Genomic DNA, 17886 nt, shown 5'->3' on the forward strand with positions numbered 1-17886 from the left:
GATATTGACTTATGTCAAGCGAATGAAATATTAAATTGCAAATTTGTTCTAACATGAGTTCAAGGGATTGAGTGTTGAAAGAAGGGAGAAAGATTTGTATGGGGACGACTGCGTCTTTATAAGGTTCAACCTCATAGCATATGACTTATCTCAAAGTTATATCTCACTGAATCTTTACAGAAATAAAAGCAAAGTCATATTTACTTTTACCAAAAAATTTGTCATGGGGAATGGGAAGTTCAGAAAATTGAGGGTTTTATTAATTTAACATAGATTTGTATAGAACCAATCATGCAATGGAAATGAGGATATGAATGAATGAATGCATGATTCATGTTCTCACTTTCCTTTCTCCAAATATACCAAAAGATAAAGCAGTATTAGATCCTGGCATCTTAGATGCAGTTACAGAAGTATATGTGTGTATTCTAAGCCATGTGTGTTATTTCTCAAGCAATTCAATTAGACATCCTTACCCACACACAGCTCAAGTTCTTCCAAGGTTGATCATTGTGCTTCTTTCTTCTTTGTCTTCTTTTTTATACCTGTTTTTTTTTTTTACTTCATTACCTTATTCTTTATATCTTTTTCTCCTCTACACATCATTGCAAAATCATGGTTTTTGTTTTTACAGAAAAATAAAGGAATTCCCTCTGTGTTTATAAATGTCAAGGATTCTGTGTGTGTGTGTCCATTTAGGACTGACATACAGAGACCATTATTTCATTTTCCAACATGGTTTCAAGAAAAGAGAAAACTGGGTCTGTGAATACATGAACACTTGAAGGGGTATAAATGCTCAGCTCTTGCATACAAGCATTAGAAGCCTGTTTTCCCAGGCAAACTGCTGTGGCAACAGCACTACATAGTGCAGGTACATCTGAGGACTTGATGACTTTCTTCACATCTACACCTGTGTCATACTTCCCTTTGTGGTGCAACCATACATCTCCAATTCAGCTGTAATTAATTTACCCACTAGGTGTACACATGTTAAGGTAAGATCTGTGTACTTTTCATTAAAGGCCATTATGATATGCTCCTCTCCCTCTGGACTTCTAGATTCTTTCCAGCTCAAACAACCCACCTGTGAAGTACCAACTCAAGGTCTCCTTCTGTCAAGAAAGTGACTCTGTTCTTGTCAACCTGCTCTCCTGCCAGACTAAGATCTTCTAAATGTGTATGTCTCTTGGAACTCATTTTAAGTCATTCTTATTGTGAGCTATCTCCAATGCAATCTCCTGGATTGCTTTAAAATTCTTCCAAAGCAGTAATATCCCTATAATTTCCTACAGAAATTTGAAAATCATTGCATGCACGTAACTATTTATTGATTGCTTGTCTGGTGCCAAACTGGGGGAGATGAAATATTAAAGAAATCACAGCCTGAGGTTGATTTTAGAAGCCCCCTGCTACAGGGTCTCTTAACTTATACTTAGACATATACATACTTAACATCTGTCTACTTGCTCACACATGGATATTGCTACTTTGTTTTCTCAGATGGATTTTGAACAAAAGAATTGATACTTCATCACTGATCATGCTGTTCTGCTTTTTTGTGGGTTCAAGGTATTTTTCTTTGACTTTCATAAGAGAAGGGATACTTTACATGTTAATGTGTTATTGATGCTTCTCCTATTTGTTCTTTGCCATTTTCCTTTCTTCAAGAATCATAAAAGCTTTAAGCAAGGATTGAAATAATTCAACATATGGCAGGAAAAAGAATTGATATCATCTAAAAGCTAGAGAAAAATTAACAAAATAGTTGAATGAAAAATTGCTTGTATTCTACATTGGTCAGAAACCACTAAGGAATATATTTTCTGTCTCTTTCCTGGAATGAGTATGAAATGTTTGCAGAAGGCTACAGAAGACTACCAGAGAGCTGGAAAGTAGGATCCTGAAGAGGAAGTGTTTATAGGCTGCTTCTACCTGGAAGAAAAGACATCTATAAAGAGACCTGGCAGTCTTTAATGAACACAGAGTCTTAAAATATGGAAAGGCCCACAGTAGGTGCTCAGTGGTCTCACTAGTAAGCAACTCTTAGCCACCTTTAAAGGAGATTTTTTTTACAGCAATTGGGACTCTGGTTAGATATTAAAATGACCTTCTCTACAATTAAGGTTTTTAAAAATTGTCCTGTAATTTTGAGGAAGACTGTGAGATCTCCTTTCAGAAAATATTTAAAACAGCATGAATATACAATGATTTGCTGCTTTTTCTTATTATATATATATATGTATGTATATATATATACATATATATATATATACACATACACATTGGTCAGAGCTGATGAGAAAAACTAAATGACTTTTGAAAGCTCCTTTGAACTTTATAGTTCAAGAAGTAGGTATTAACAAGTTCAATAGCTTTATGACGTATAATCACACCTAGTCATTCATAGAATGCAGTGTCCTCAAAGGACTCACTAGAAGGGTTGTTAATTTCATTTGCCTCCCTTTCTTCACATGATTCTCATCTGAAAGATGTATTATTGCCATTATTAAGGGAAACTTAATTCAATTTCTGTGTTATGAGCTTAATGATATATCAGCTTAGAATCTATTTTACAAGATTAGATAGCAACACAAAATTAATAAAGAAGCATGGCAGATGTATTCCAAACATGGCAAGTCTATTTTAGCCCTTATTAGATATTATGGAATGACCACTGTTTGCATTTCAGGAAAAAAAAATCTGAAAAGTAAATTGGCATATCTAAAAGACACTGAATTAATTTTGAACGAATCCCTGGAATAAATATTGACAAAAAGAGGGCTGAGTGAAGTAAAACAAACAGAAGCCTAAACAGCCAGCTGCTTCACTGTACTCCTATAGAAGACCAAGGAATTTCCACCTTAGGGAAACCACCCTCCCCCATGCTCCTGCACCTCTAGAGCACAGAGTATTGTGACTGCAGAGTAATGTGTCAGTGTAGTTAATTTCATGCTGAAGTATGACCCAAGTTATTATAATTGTCTATTTTTAATACATTTTAAAATTTATTCCCTTTTGTTGCCCATGCTCTTTTATTGTTGTAGTTATTACTGTTGTTGTTGGATAGGACAGAGAGAAGTGGAGAGAGGAAGGGAAGACAGAGAGGGGGAGAGAAAAACAGACACCTGTAGACCTGCTTCACTGCCTGTGAAGCGACTCCCTTGCAGGTGGGGAGCCAAGGGCTTGAACCAGGATCCCTACACCAGTCTTTACTCTTTGCACCACGTGCGCTTAACCTGCTGCACTATAGCCTGACTCCCAGAATTGTCAATTTTTAAATTTTATTTAAATGTATTTTATTTCATAGGACAAAGATAAATTGAGAGGTGAGAGAAACAGAGTGACACGTGCAGCTGTTTTACTGCTTATGCAATTCCCTTCTACAGGTGCGACTGGGCCTTGAACCCAGGTCCTTGCCCATGATGATAAGTTCACTTAACTTGGTGCACTACCTCCCAGGCCTGAGTTGTCTATGTTGTCATAAGAAAGGAGCTTTTAGAAGGACTTTTTTTTTTCTTTTTTAATTGCCACCAAGGTTATTGCCAGGACTCAATAGCTGCATCACTCTACTGCTCCTGGCTCTTTCCCCTTTACCTTTCCCTTCCCCTTCTCCCTCTCCCCTCCTATCCCTCCCCTCCTCTCCCTCCCCTCCTCTGTCTCCTCTCTCCTCCCCTCCCCTCCTCTTCCCTCCTCTCTCTCCTCTCCCTCCCCTCCTCTGTTCTCCACTCCTCTCTCCTCCCCTCCTCTCTCCTCCCCTCCTCTCTCCTCCCCTCCTCTCTCCTCCCCCCTTCTCCCCTCCTCTCTTCTCCCTTCCTCTCCCCTCCCCTCCTCTCCCCTGCCCTCCTCTCCCCTGCCCTCCTCTCCCCTGCCCTCCTCTCCCCTGCCCTCCTCTTCCCTGCCCTCCTCTCCCCTGCCCTCCTCTCCCCTCCCTGCCTACCCTATCCTACCTTACTCTATCTTACCCTCCTCTTTCCTTCTCTCTCTGTCTCTCTCTCTCTTCCTTTCTTTCCTTCTTTCTTTCTTCCTCCCTTCTCCTTCTTTCCTGTAAATAGAAAGTGAGAAAGAACGAGAAACACTATAGTACTGCTTACTACTCATGAAGGTTCCCCTGCTACAGATGTTCCCATGTGGTAGCCTGAGGCTTGAACTTGAGTCTTCATTCATGATAAAGTGTACACTCTGCTGGGTGAGTCACATGGTTTGCCACAGTCAACCAAGATGAGGTGATAAATTTCAATTATATATATTATCATGATCTTTTAACCAATCAACATCCCATTTTCTCATCTTCAAAAACCTTTTACTATAGTGATTATGGTTTTATTGTAATAACAACTGCATATTTGTCTTTATTTTTATTTGTTTTTATTTTAATGGATAGAAATAAATTGAGAGGGAAAGGGGAGAGAGAGAGAGAGAGAGACTGTCGCACTGCTTCATGGCTTGTGAAGCTTCCCCCCCAGCAGATGGAGACTGTAAGCTTGAACCCAGGTCCATGTACATGGTAATGTGTTACTCAACAAGGTATAACACCAACAGGCCTCCCAGAACTGCACATTCTTTTTTTGAACAGCAAATTCTTAAGGTAGCACTTTTTATATACCAGGAACTGTTATATATATATATATATATATATATATATATATATATATATATATATATATATATATTACTTATATACAGTACTGGGGAATGAACTCAAGGCCTCAAAAATTCATGAATTTGCTAAGTAGTTTCCCTACAGTGATTATTTTTTTTATTCTTGTATTTAGTAAAGGAGGGAGGGAGCAAGAGGACAGAAATTAATAATAAAAGAAGCATATTAACTGAGCACTCAATTTGTGTCAGTTCTCTGAGAACTATCATACCCAAATCTATAAAGTAGTTACATACTTACTTTTTATATATGATGATACAAGCTCAGAAAAGGTAGAAATTTAGGGTTTCACAGGATAGGGGTATGGATCTACCTGCCAGTGTTCATGTCCTACGGAGATGCAATTACAGAAGCCAGAACTCCTACCTTCAGCACCCCAAAAATAATTTTGGCACCTACTGTGACAGGGGAAAAATGTTAGGGGAAGATGACCAGAGGGCTATGAACTCCAACTCCATCAGGACCCATAGAGAAAAGAGAAAAAAAGGGAGGGATATTCAGATGTAGTAATAGGTGTATGTGTGACTTGGAAAGGAAGAGAAGATGGGACCATAGGGGAAAAAATGGGCAATTTTATACAAATACAGACAGATAGTTGTAGAAATAATAGTTAACCCATAGCTGCAACCTTAAGAGAACTACTGTAGCTACCAAGGGAGAGAATGGGGATACAAAACTTTTGTAGTAGGAATGGTGTGGAGCTGTATCCCTGTTTGTTATCTTATAATGTTGTAAATCAATAGTAAATCACTCATCATTTTTTTAAGAAAAAGAAATTTAGGGTTCAGGGATTAGAAAATGGCAAAACTGGTCAGGAGATAGCTCACCTGGAAGAGTACACATATTACTATGCATGAGGACCCCATTCAAGCCCTCAGTCACCATCACATAAAGGGGAAGCTTCATAAACAGTACTTGCCTTGCCCCTTCGTTATGCACCCCCCTCCCTGACTTTCATCTAAAAAAAAACAAGCAAACCTCCCAGGACCTTGTCCTTAACATAGCAACAAAGGTAGGGATAGTCCCAGTGCTCCGAAGGGAGTCTGGGGGTACCCAGCCCTGCCACTCAGAAATACTGGTCCTGAAATAAGTGCAGCCTACAATGTTTCCAGCTGTGACCATGAGCTGTTAGCTCAGACCAATAGGAACTTAGACTTAGAGGTTACACAGGCTCTGGTGCTAAATATATATCCAGGGTCAGGTGGATAGAAGTAAATGGTTAATTTTAGCCACAGGATTTTTTTTTCAAGAATAGCAGTTACTCTACCCTAATCCAACTTTCTATCCCTTTTCTCTACTCTGACACCATTCTCTCAGACAATATTCTTATCCAACAGGCTAGCTACCAAACTCAAGCAAAAGTACCACAGTTCTGTGCCCCCAGGAATATGCCTAAAATGGTTCTCCTAGCTTTCTTCTTACCCTAAAATCCATAATCTCATCTGCTCTAATCCTATTTTTTTGGTTCCTATTCATTAATCATTTTGTCTCAACTTAGGCCATGCCACCTTCCAGACACTAAGTTACAGATACTACCATGACTCCATCCTGACTTCTCTGGGAAGACGACCTTACCAATGTGTCCTGGACCTTTGCACCTCCAGAGCTCTGGTCCACTAGGGAAAGAGAGAAACATGTTGGGGGTATGGATCGATCATACACTGGGTATGCCCATGTTCAGTGGAGAAGTAATTACAGAAGCCAGTACTCTCACCTTCCGCACCCCAAAACAACCTTGATCCATACTCCCAGCAGGGAAGAAGTGGTAGGATGAAGATAAGAGGACTCTGAACTCTAGCTCCATCAGCACCCAGAAAGACAGAGGAAAAGTAGAGGGACACATGGAGGTAGTTATGTTGTCATGAGTGGCTTGGAGGGGAAGAGAGGATTGAATCAGAAAAAAAAGGGGGGACAATTATGTATAAATGTAAATGTGGACAGATAGTTGTAGAGAAGATGGTTGGCCCATGTCTATAACCTTAGGGGAACTGTGGTGGATTGTAGTGGGGAGACTAAAGATTCAGAACTCTGGTGGAATGGTGTGAATTTAAAACCCTATTGACATGTAATTTTGTAAAGTCAAGACAACAAATAAAACAAAAAGGAAGTGAAGGCAGAAACATGGAAAAAATAGGCAAAAATATATAGCTATAGATGTAGATATATGTGACCACGAGAGAACTACTATTGCTTCTAGTGGAGGGGGTGAGGACATGGAACTTTGGTGGTGTAACCGTATGAAATTATATTCCTATTATCTTATAGTTCTGTAAATCAATATTCAATAACTAATAAGTTATATTAAAAAAACAAGCAAAAAAAAAAAGTCTGCCAGGAGCCATGGAATTATGCAGTCACAAAGTCCCAGCAAAATCCTGGAGCCAAAAAAGGAAGAAAATGGTAAAGCCAGGGATTAAACACTAATCTGTTTTAACTCTCATACTGCCTAACCATCACATTGTTGTGCTACTTTGTGGCTCTCTGCTTGTGGTCAGGTTAACTTGCCCTCCTGCAGGACATCATAAACTATTCTGGCTAGTCTTATCAATACTAATACTGACTTATCACACCTGTACTTTTTTTTCACCAACAGAATAATCATTTCACTCATGTCTTATGACCAGGTAATACTGTTGATCAAAACTGCAACTCTGAACTTTCTATTCTTCAAGAACCCCGCTCTTCACCTGCCTCTTTTTCTAGGTGAAAAAGTGCTGACCAACTTATGCGAGTTCATCTACAACACAAAATTTTTTCTGCTCCTTCATACAGTTTCTCTTTCCTTTTTTTCTATTCCCTGAAATGCTGCTCTCTTCCATGTCAGGTCAGCTCTGATGGAGCCGTCTTCTGCCTCTGTGGGGACCCAGCCTCATTCATTATTCCTTTTTGGTCTTGTATCATCAAATTTTACCTCTATAACTAAGTCCTACACTGCCTACACACAGTCTCTTCTTTCTAATAACCTCTTCCCACATCTCTCCCAACTTATTCTTTGATCAACTTCTCAAAGACTCAGTTTTCACATCCACTGAATTTCTGGCTTTTTGTTGAAAAGAAGCCAACACATTTTTTAAACATTAAATATTTCTTCTTACATGTCCACAGTCTCCCTAACCTGCTAATCCTTCTTGCTGTTAGAATGAATAGAATACACATAAGAAATGAGAAAATATTTAATTATAAAAAGTATGCAAAGACAAAAATCCTCCAACCACTCCTTCTCTAAAAGTAACAACTTTTGATAGTGCCATTCAGACATCTCAGAGAAAAAAAATAAGGAATTTCCTTCATTTGTTCTTTCTCTTTACCCTAAAAACTCCATCTTGTACTCCCTTTACCATGCTTCAAATATTAATTTTATTTATTTATTCATTTATTATTTACCAGAGCACTAATCAGCTCTGGCATATAGTGGAATGGGGAGATTGAACCTGGGGCTTTGGAGGCTCAGGCATGAGTATTTTTCCATATCCATTTTGCTATCTATTTCCACCCATCATGCTTCAGTTTTTAATGTATAATATCTTATATAAATTTCCTTGTCAGAATCTACAAATCTGTTTCTTTTTACATTTGCCTAGCCTACTGACAGCTATATATTAACTTACTTGATTAGAGCTCCATTTCTATATCATTTGACTGTGCTCTTATCCCTTAAAGTCTGACTTTTGTTCAAACCACTGATTCCTCTTAAAGTTTGTTTGAAGCTACTTTACTAGAAATAACGTGTTTTGTCTTTATTGTTGCTGTGTGGTGAGAAACAAGAATAGCCAATCCCTCTTCCAAAACAAAAATACAGAACTGTTCCTTAAATTTTATTTTTCTACCTGTTCCCTTTTTATTGTTTGTTGGTATGCTTCTAATTCTGCTTCTAAAACCCCTTCTGTTTCATTGGTTTAATCCCCCCTGCTTAACACTGTATTCTATTTACATAACCACTGTTAACTAAGCACTGCCCTGCCTGCAGAGCATTGGTTTAATCCCCACTGGTTCATGATGTCTTTTTGCTCTGCCCCCTCTCCTAGTACACCCTGATTTCCACCAGTCTTTTTTCACTCCACCCTCTCTATGTCACATCCTGTTTCCACCCTACTTGGCGAGTATATATAAGGACAGGATTGTGATTAGAGATAGCTTAGCTTAGACTGCCCTGTGTTCCACATGAATAAAGACTGAACTGCGTACCACTCAGCCATGAGTCTCTGGTTGTCTGTCTCCTGCCTGCGAAGCTAGCCCAGCAATTGTTTAGTAACTTACCTTCATTTTCTGCCTTCTATAAGTAGACTTTAAAATTCAGCTTATCTCCTTTTTGCCTTTCTATGTGGTCATCTAGTTGGATAATCACTCACATACAGACAATGCTATTTACTCAATGCTCAGTAGTCTCAAGGATCTCTTGTCTGAAGACCTTATCCCATACATTCGTCTTGCACACTGGACAAAACCACCTGCATACTCTGTTCACACCTCAGATTTGTCATCTGACTTATGGATTCTTTAATTTTTAAAGTAAGGACAACAATTTTTTTAATTTTTTATATTTATTTATTTTCCCTTTTGTTGCCCTTTTTATTGTTGTTGTAGTTATTGTTGTTTTTATTGATTCCATCATTGTTAGGACAGAGAAATGGAGAGAGGAGGGGATGACAGAGAGGGGGAGAGAAAGACAGACATCTGCAGACCTGCTTCACTGCCTGTGAAGCGACTCCCCTGCAGGTGGGGAGCCGGGGGCTCGAACCAGGATCCTTATGCCGGTCCTTGTGCTTTGTGCCACTTGTGCCACTTGTGCTTAACCCACTGCGCTACCGCCTGGCTCCCAACAATTTATTTTAAATATATATTTATTTATTTTGGATAGAGACATGGAAGGGGAAGGAGACACTCACACACACACACACTCACAGTCACACACACACACACACACACACACACACATCTGCAACATGCTTCATTGCTTGTGAAACTTGGTCCTGCAGGTGGGGACTGTGGGCTTTAACCTGGGTCATTGCACACTATAATATATATGGTCTACCAGGTGTGCTATGGTCTGACCCCTAGATTATTCATTCTTATCTCTTCAAATGTTTTTTAATTATTTCCTCTCCTCTCTGCTAAATAATAATATCTTAACACATCTTTCATTCTATTTCTGTTGACTTCTTTCCCAAACCACTCATAAACCTGCCTGCTGAGTGCCTTTCACTATGTCAGTTTCACAGGAAACATACCAACTGACAGAATTGTACAGACCCACACTGTACAGAGTCAACTTATCTAGGACTCATGACCCCAACTTTTGATAATTCTGAATTCTTACCTGTGGATTACTCTTTCCCTACACAGTTCTAGTACTAAAACTTTGAATGCTTTTAATGACTCTGTGTATTAAGTCCTTTCCAGCAAAGATTTATTTTTAGGGTTCAAGGTACTATGCTCTGCTCTATTGCATTTTCCAACTGTTTTTATTTTTCATGTTATTATTTTTTCCAAGTAGACACTGTGTTTTAACAGGCTTTTTCCTCCTCTTCTTATTTTTTGCTTAGATTATATTTTTACTGAAGCCGTTTTCTCCAGTAGTTTTCAATTCTATTCTTTCTTCCAAAATTGACTAAAGGTCATTTATTTTATTAAGTGTTTCATGACAGTGTATATTCAGACATGTTAATAGACTTCATTTTAAAGTAAAGCTGACATTTAGCAAATAAAAGAGGACAGTTACACTTCTCATTATTTGCATTATAATTCAAAAGTGAATGGTTTTAGTGTAAGTATTTCCCACAAAATAATTTGAGATATGCTTATACTAAGAGTGTAGTCATTGCTTATCTGAAATTCAGATTTAACCAGGATGCCCTATTTCATCTGGCAATTGTATATTTAAATTACAAAAGAATGATGCTTTTTCCTATCATATAGGAAGACCACATTAAAAGGGAGGCAGTTTTTAAAAGGGCAGGATGAACTCCAGCATTTGAGAAAACAACTTTACTTTTTATCTCTGATTTTCAAAATATGAAATTAAATACACTTGATAAACATGGATCATGCTAATATAGAATATAAATGTCTGTGAATTCATATTCTTAATAAGAATCTTGAGTTATTCTAATGTTGAAATACTGGTCTTTAACCTATTCACTGTGTCTGTGCTCAATTGTGTAATATTTAAAGAACAAAAATTCCATCATGTCCAATAGGGCACAGACAAGGATATTACTGAAAATGGTACTGAGAGAAAGAATGCACTTAAAATGAGATAAAAAAGCAGATAATAAAAAAATTGCAAGTGCTAAAAGAATTACAAATACTACACTTATATATGAGTTGAATTGGTTCACAGTAGGAATGCTCTCAAAGGACAAAGGAAGTAATGCAATTTCCAGAAGGTATTTTATGAAATTACCTTACAAAATTGAAAATACTCATCAGGAAATAAAAAAAATATGGGAAAATATGTTTGAAAGCATAGCTAGAAGATCAGTATGGATGTCTAATGTTAGCTGAGAAAAACCTAGACATCTATTGAGAATTGAAAGGCTTGATTCAGACACAGACAGCTATAAAGCTTCTAGGTACCAAGGTCCATATAGATTAAAAGAGATTGTCCAAACTTCCAATGTATGTCTTCCAAGAAATTTCCTAATCCTGTGAAGATCAAAAAGAAGAGGGATTCCCAGGTTCCACAATATTCCACAATGCATAAAGTTAATGCATTTGGGAAATGCACAGCTATATTTTAGACTTCAAGGATTCATTTGGCCATTTATTTAATGAGAAAGTGAGAGAAATAATAAGAGAGAGAGAGAGAGAGAGAGAGAGAGAGAGAGAGAGCAGAATACCACCCAGATATGGCTTAGGATGGTGTGGGAATTGAATTTGGGATCTCAGAGCATTAGGCATGAAAGTTGTTTGCATAATCATTACACTACTTCTCCATAAAATCTTAAAGAAGATTTGAAGATCATAGATCAACACATATTTATTGAACATCTAATACATATAAAGCACAGGTAAATGCTACAGGTATAATTCAATACTGGTACATGCCACATGGTAAGGTTCAATACTGTAAGATTCAATACTGTAAGCCACATGGTAGGGGTTATATTTATGAGAAAGTGAATTTAGGCAAGCATAAACACAGAGAATAATATATCAAAAGGGAAAATATTTTGATACTAGGGTAAACTGGGTGCAGGGTGGGACGGGACTAAGACTTGGGGGGTGAATGGCTAAAATCTTGAAGAAATGAAACCTAAGCTGAAACCTGACGAATAAGTTAAACATGTTAATAACTGGTGGAGGAAAAATGTTCAGGCTAAATATGTACTACATCTAAGGTTCTGTATGTCCAAATGAACATATGATGTTCATAAAGCTATGAAACTGTTTGAATAATATAGCAAGCATTATAATAAAATGCAGCAAAACATCTAATAAAGTGAAACTGATGTAGTTGTAAAAAAAAATGAAACCAAATCTTACATAGATCAAGTATTTTGTACTCAAGTATTTTGGTGAGCCTTTGGAAATATTTAATCAATGAGGTGATGTTACCAAAATTCATGTTTTTGAAAGATCAAGGGCTACTATAATCAAAAACACCTGGTACTGGAACCAAAATAGATACATAGACCAGTTGGATAGAACTGATAGCTCAAAATTAACCTCTATACCTATGGACAACTATTTTTTGACAAGGGAGTGCAAAATATTAAATAAAATTAAAGTCTGCTTAAAAATGGTGTTTTGGGGAAAATTGGGTTGAAACATGTAAATGAATGAAATTGGATACCACATATCACCAAGCACAAAAGTCAAAAGTGGATCAAAGACATGGACATTAGACCAGAAACAATCAAATACAAAGACCAAAGCATTGCCAGATTACTTCATGATCTATGCTTCAGACATGTCTTCATTTCAAATCCAACAGTAAAGAAAACAAAGCAAAACCAATAGGACTACATCAAACTGAAAAGCTTCTGCAAAGCAAAGGATACACCATCAGCAAAACAGAAAAACATGTTAGAATATGGAAGAAGATTTTTATACAACATACTTCAGATAAGGGACTTAACAAAAATACATAAAGAACTCAGTAAACTTAGCACCAAAAGACAAACAAACAAGCAACAAACTCCATTATAAAACAAAACAAGGGCATGGATAAAAACTTCACAAAGGAAGAGATCTAGAGGGCCAACAGACATAGGAGAAAGTGCTCAAAAGTCACTGATCATGAGAGAAATGAAAATAAAATAATGAGATAATACTTTATATCAGTGAGACTGTCATATATTAAAAAAGGATAATAACAACAAATGATGGAGAAAATGTGGGTGAAAGGGACACATACTTCTGTACTACTGGTGGGAATGTAAATTGTTCCACTCCTTGTGGACTTTGTGATCCAATAGTCTGGAGATTTCTCAGAACACTATAAATTGACCTATCCTTTAACCCATCAGAAGAGATCTATGTATACCTATGTTCATAGTAGCACAATTTTTAATAACCAAAACTTGAAAGCACCCCGTATGCCCAATGTCAGATGAGTGTCTAAAAAAATGTGGTATGTATACACAGTGGAATACTACAACTATTTGAAGTTATGAAGACATCTCCTTTGCTTCATTTTGGATAGAACTTTAGGACATCATGGTAAGTGAGATAAACCAAAAAGAGAAGGACAAACACAAAATTATCACACTTACAAAGGTGCAAATTAAGAAATAAGGACAGAGACGGAAAACACAAAGTAAAACTAGGACTGGGTGTTGTGTACTGCACTAGAGCAAAAGACACAGGGGGGAAGAGGTGGAGAGAATATTGGGGGTCTGATGTAATTTGATGTTGCAAATGGACAAAAACTGTGTGACAGTGTTATGCAAAGATGAGGAACTGTGCCCATGTGTTAACAACTGCAGTGCATACCACTAGAGCTCCAATAAAATGGAAAATAAAATAAAATTGAAAAAGACCAAAAATTCATGTAGCGTGACAAAACACAGGGTTATTATTAGAACCCTGAATAGGAATGAGGATGGTTTGAACTTTTCAACTACTACAATTTTTTTTTGTTACTTTGCTGTCACTTTTCTGTCTCTTCTAAAGTACTGCCTGACCACTATGCATCTCAAAATTCATGTTCAGTGCTCAGTCCTCAGATCCTTTTTCTATTCACAACTATTGTTTGGTAACTTCACTCAACACATTGGTTTTAAATATCATCTGGACACTGGACAAATGCCATATTTATGTCATCAACTAGGACTTTCTCCAGGTTTCCAGATTCATAGATTCATCAGTTTATTACTCAACCTCCCTATTATTAAATGTGCAGTGGATATTTCAGACTAGCATTTGCAACATTGACATTTTGATTCTGCTATAGAATTACTTTACCAGTTTATGCTCCTATCAGTAATGGTAGCTCCCCTTTCCTCGTTGCCCAGTCATTGGAATAAACATTAACATCTGTCTTACTTTTTATTCCACTCTATCCAACCAATCAGAAAGTTCATTTGACTGTGTCTTTCAAAGATAATCAGAAGAAGAGTAGATTAAAAAAATATTCTGATGCCATCTATTTGGCTCAAGTCACAATAATCTTAAATCTAGGCTATTATATTAATCTGTGTATTGTAATATCCTAAATTACTGATATACTTATTGTGTCAGAACTACTTGTTTCTACTCTGAATTTCTTTAGATATTTATAGTTAACACAGAAGGTACATTTTATCCTTGAACATTTTACCATGTTGCTCAGAGATCAGGTGAAAATCATTATGGTGACCCACAATACTCTTGGAAGTTTCCCTTATCCTAAACTTCAGCTAGTATGACTCCTCCCTTTATCACTCTACAACAGAGAGCCTGACCTCCTCGTTTCCTCACAGATTCCAAAAAATTTCCAGCTCACAGCCTTTGCACCCCACTGCTCCCTTGTGTGGAATGCTCTCTTCTTGACACCCAGAATGTTTGGTCCTTTGCTTTTCTTCAGGTGTCCTCTAACACGTAATTTTATTACAAAGAGCTTCCCTGAATATCTTATCCAAAATCCATCTCTCCTGGCAACTCTGCCTGAGCCCTTCACCCTGTTTCTTTTCTTCACACTTATCACCATCTCCATGGCACTCAGTATTTTATAGCTTGTTGCTTCATTTACATCTCCTCTTTCTGTGAAACTGTGACCTTTATGAAAGGAGAAAGTATATCTGTTTTGCTCAATGCTGACTTTTCACCAACTAGAACACTTATTAGCACACAGCAAATAATAAGATAGCTATTGAAATGAACAGAGACTTGGATATAGAGTGGAGTAGAGTAAATGTGACATTTTTTACTTTGAGATCTATTTACTTATTTGGGGAAGAGGGATGAGAAAAAGAGACCAGAGCAATGGTATGTGGTGATTATGGGATTGAACTTGAGAAAAATCTAATGCCCTACCTCTGTGACATTTGCCTAATACTTGAGAACTATTTACATGGTAGAATAGTAAGATTTTGATGAATTATTGTCTATTGAGCAGGAGACAGAGAGGAAGAAGATAGAGGAGTCTAGGAGGATTCCCAAGACTCAATGGGAAAATGAGTTAATGTAGCATTCATGGAACTATAAGTGATGTTAGAAGACTGAGTTAAGAACAGAAAGAAAGATAAATTCAATATTGAAAAATCTGAGATTGAGATTATTGGGAGAGAGTCAATGGAAAGTTTCATGGAGGGAGCTGCCTGAAGAACTAATAATTAGATTCAAGCTTTGCATTCATCTCTGCTAGATATAAAAATTTCATGTGTACAGGAGTTGAAAAAAGCACATATGATTCTAAGTTCGTTTTGACCCTGCCAGGGAACTTGCTAACCTGGCCACTTCTCAGGAGCTCTCATCCTCTCTGAAAGTCTCACCCTCCAGCCTCCAGGAAGTCTCATTGTCTGAACACAGCCATTTTCAGTCTGACTCTGGGGGTGCATGTTTGCCATTCAGAACCTACTATATTTTACTGCACCTCCTGACATTGTTACACAACATTTATTGAAAGCACATTTGATGGTAATGAAGTTTCTATTAACTATGATTAAATCTCATAAAGCACCTGAAGATAATTTAAGATGTGCAGAAGCAGAAAATGAAACATTCGGTTTAGTACATTAGGAAACGTAATTGATTAAATTATCTCATTTACAATAAGTGCTTTCATGAGCTATGCAGTGCACATATTTTCCCTAGTTTGTCATTATGATTTGCCAACAGATATCTTAAGACTTGACTTACTTTTTACACCTCCCTGCAACTCAAAGCTGGTGCCTTGCCTGCCTCCTCACAGAAGACTGTGAGCATGGCACTGAGTGATGTTTTGTATCTACCGGGCCTTGTGGAAGACCATGTACACAGATATATATAGCAATAGGTTGTTTCTCAATTATCTTCATAATTGACTTTGATTTTGCATCAGCGATGATTCATGTAGTCTTAAACTAAACCCTTCTTTCACTGCACAACCACAGTCTGAATTTGTATAATGCACTCCTACCCATGCAGCTTACAGAACCCCGATTGGATCCCTCCGGGAGCCTTTTGCAATCACATTGATTCTGTTAAGGTTTTATTTTTAGGAAATCACAAATTAAAGCAGTTTAAGCGATTCCGTTGCAGTATCCAGCAATTAAGCATGGTGCTCAGGAGCGAGAACCCCAAGCAAAAACTAATTCAGGAGTCCCTGAGGATTAGAAATAGCTACTGTGGGGTTTATGGCTGGGAGTACAGATGTAACCAAATTAGAATGGCACAGGACTCACAAACTAAGCGTGAAATTAATTTTTAAGAAACACACAAGCATTTCTAAGTAGTTTTCACTTTGGTCACCCCACAGATACCCATGATTTTAACTGGGCCACAGACCAGAACCAGAGGATGGCATGGGTTTTATGAGCAGGAGGAGTCTGAGTGTCAGTTGTCAGTTGTCACCCTGAAGCCTGGACACAGGCACAGGACAAACACTCAGTAACTTGTTTCTTTTTTTCCCCTTCTTTAACACATAGGAAAACATACACACATGCACGCATGCATGTTTTCCCATCATCTACATTCCTATAAATTTGAAATAAAGCATGAATTATGTCAGAGGGTCACTACCTCTAATACTAATGCTATTTTATGGGCAACAGACTGCACAGGAATAAAGAGTTAGTTCTTACTGTCCTATACAGGTCTCAGACTTTGCAAGTAAGATAATCTTTTTTTTTAATTTTTTTTTTATTTCAAGAGGTTATATACCTGGAGTAGCAAAGCCAGGAAGAGTATACTAGTTTTGCTGGATCCTTCTTTCATGTCTCTTGACCCTTGTCCCAAATTATCTATTTCTTTTTTTTTTTTTTTTTGCAAATTACCTATTTCTATTAATCCTCCCAGGGTCTTTAATTCTGTCAAAGAAGGAGGTTAGTTCTCTCATGTTATTTGAATTCAAGTACCCTAGGATTTAAAAGATCAAAAGCCATTCATTTGGGACTAAAAGGAAAGACACTGACAAGGGACATCTTCCACAAGCTCTACAAACCAAGAACTTGTCTACATTTTCTATTTATAAGAGCTATATTACTACACCTCTCTGGGTTGCACCTTACAGGTGTAAGGTTCCCCTTGTACAATTTACATTTATCTGACCCCAAGAAACACTGACCCCTTGAAACAATTTGCATATATCTGACTTGTGAAATAAACAGTAATGTGTTTATTCATTCTCACAGATTATGGGTGTGGTATTTGAGAAGGTTGGAAGTTTGTCTTATTCAAAGTCCTCTTAACCTGGGATTCTAATTTCTTTGTTCAGTTGTGAGGTGGGGCATAGTAATAAGTTCCAAGTTCTAATGCCCTTTAATGCAAGTTATTTTCAATCTGAGTTGAAAACTCACTTGAGAAATTCTAAACAAAGAAGGATCCCTGCTAGAACATTTGAGGGGCGGGAAATGATGAAAAATATTTTTATCTATACTGTGGTGATGGCTCAAGACTATATATTTTTTAATGGTCCAGTTGTACTTTATTATATGTAAAATACGCCTGAATAGAAAGCTTATTTTTTAAAAAAAATAATCTCTAGATTCTCCTCACCCCCAGCCCAATTCTGATTTCATTTATATGCAGTATTACATGACAAACTGGGATTTTTTCAAATCCTACACATGGCTCTAAAGTTCAGCAAAGGCAGGTAACAATAA

At 37.3% G+C, this 17886-nt stretch overlaps 1 protein-coding gene across 6 annotated transcripts in view; it reads right to left on the reverse strand.

Moving 5' to 3' along the window:
- Positions 1 to 17886, reverse strand: part of UNC5D (unc-5 netrin receptor D) — a 704674-nt gene that overhangs the window by 100896 nt on the left and 585892 nt on the right. The gene's annotated exons all lie outside the window — the stretch shown is intronic.

Source organism: Erinaceus europaeus, chromosome 2 (assembly GCF_950295315.1).
Source record: "Erinaceus europaeus chromosome 2, mEriEur2.1, whole genome shotgun sequence".
NCBI classification, from domain to species: Eukaryota; Metazoa; Chordata; class Mammalia; order Eulipotyphla; family Erinaceidae; genus Erinaceus; species Erinaceus europaeus.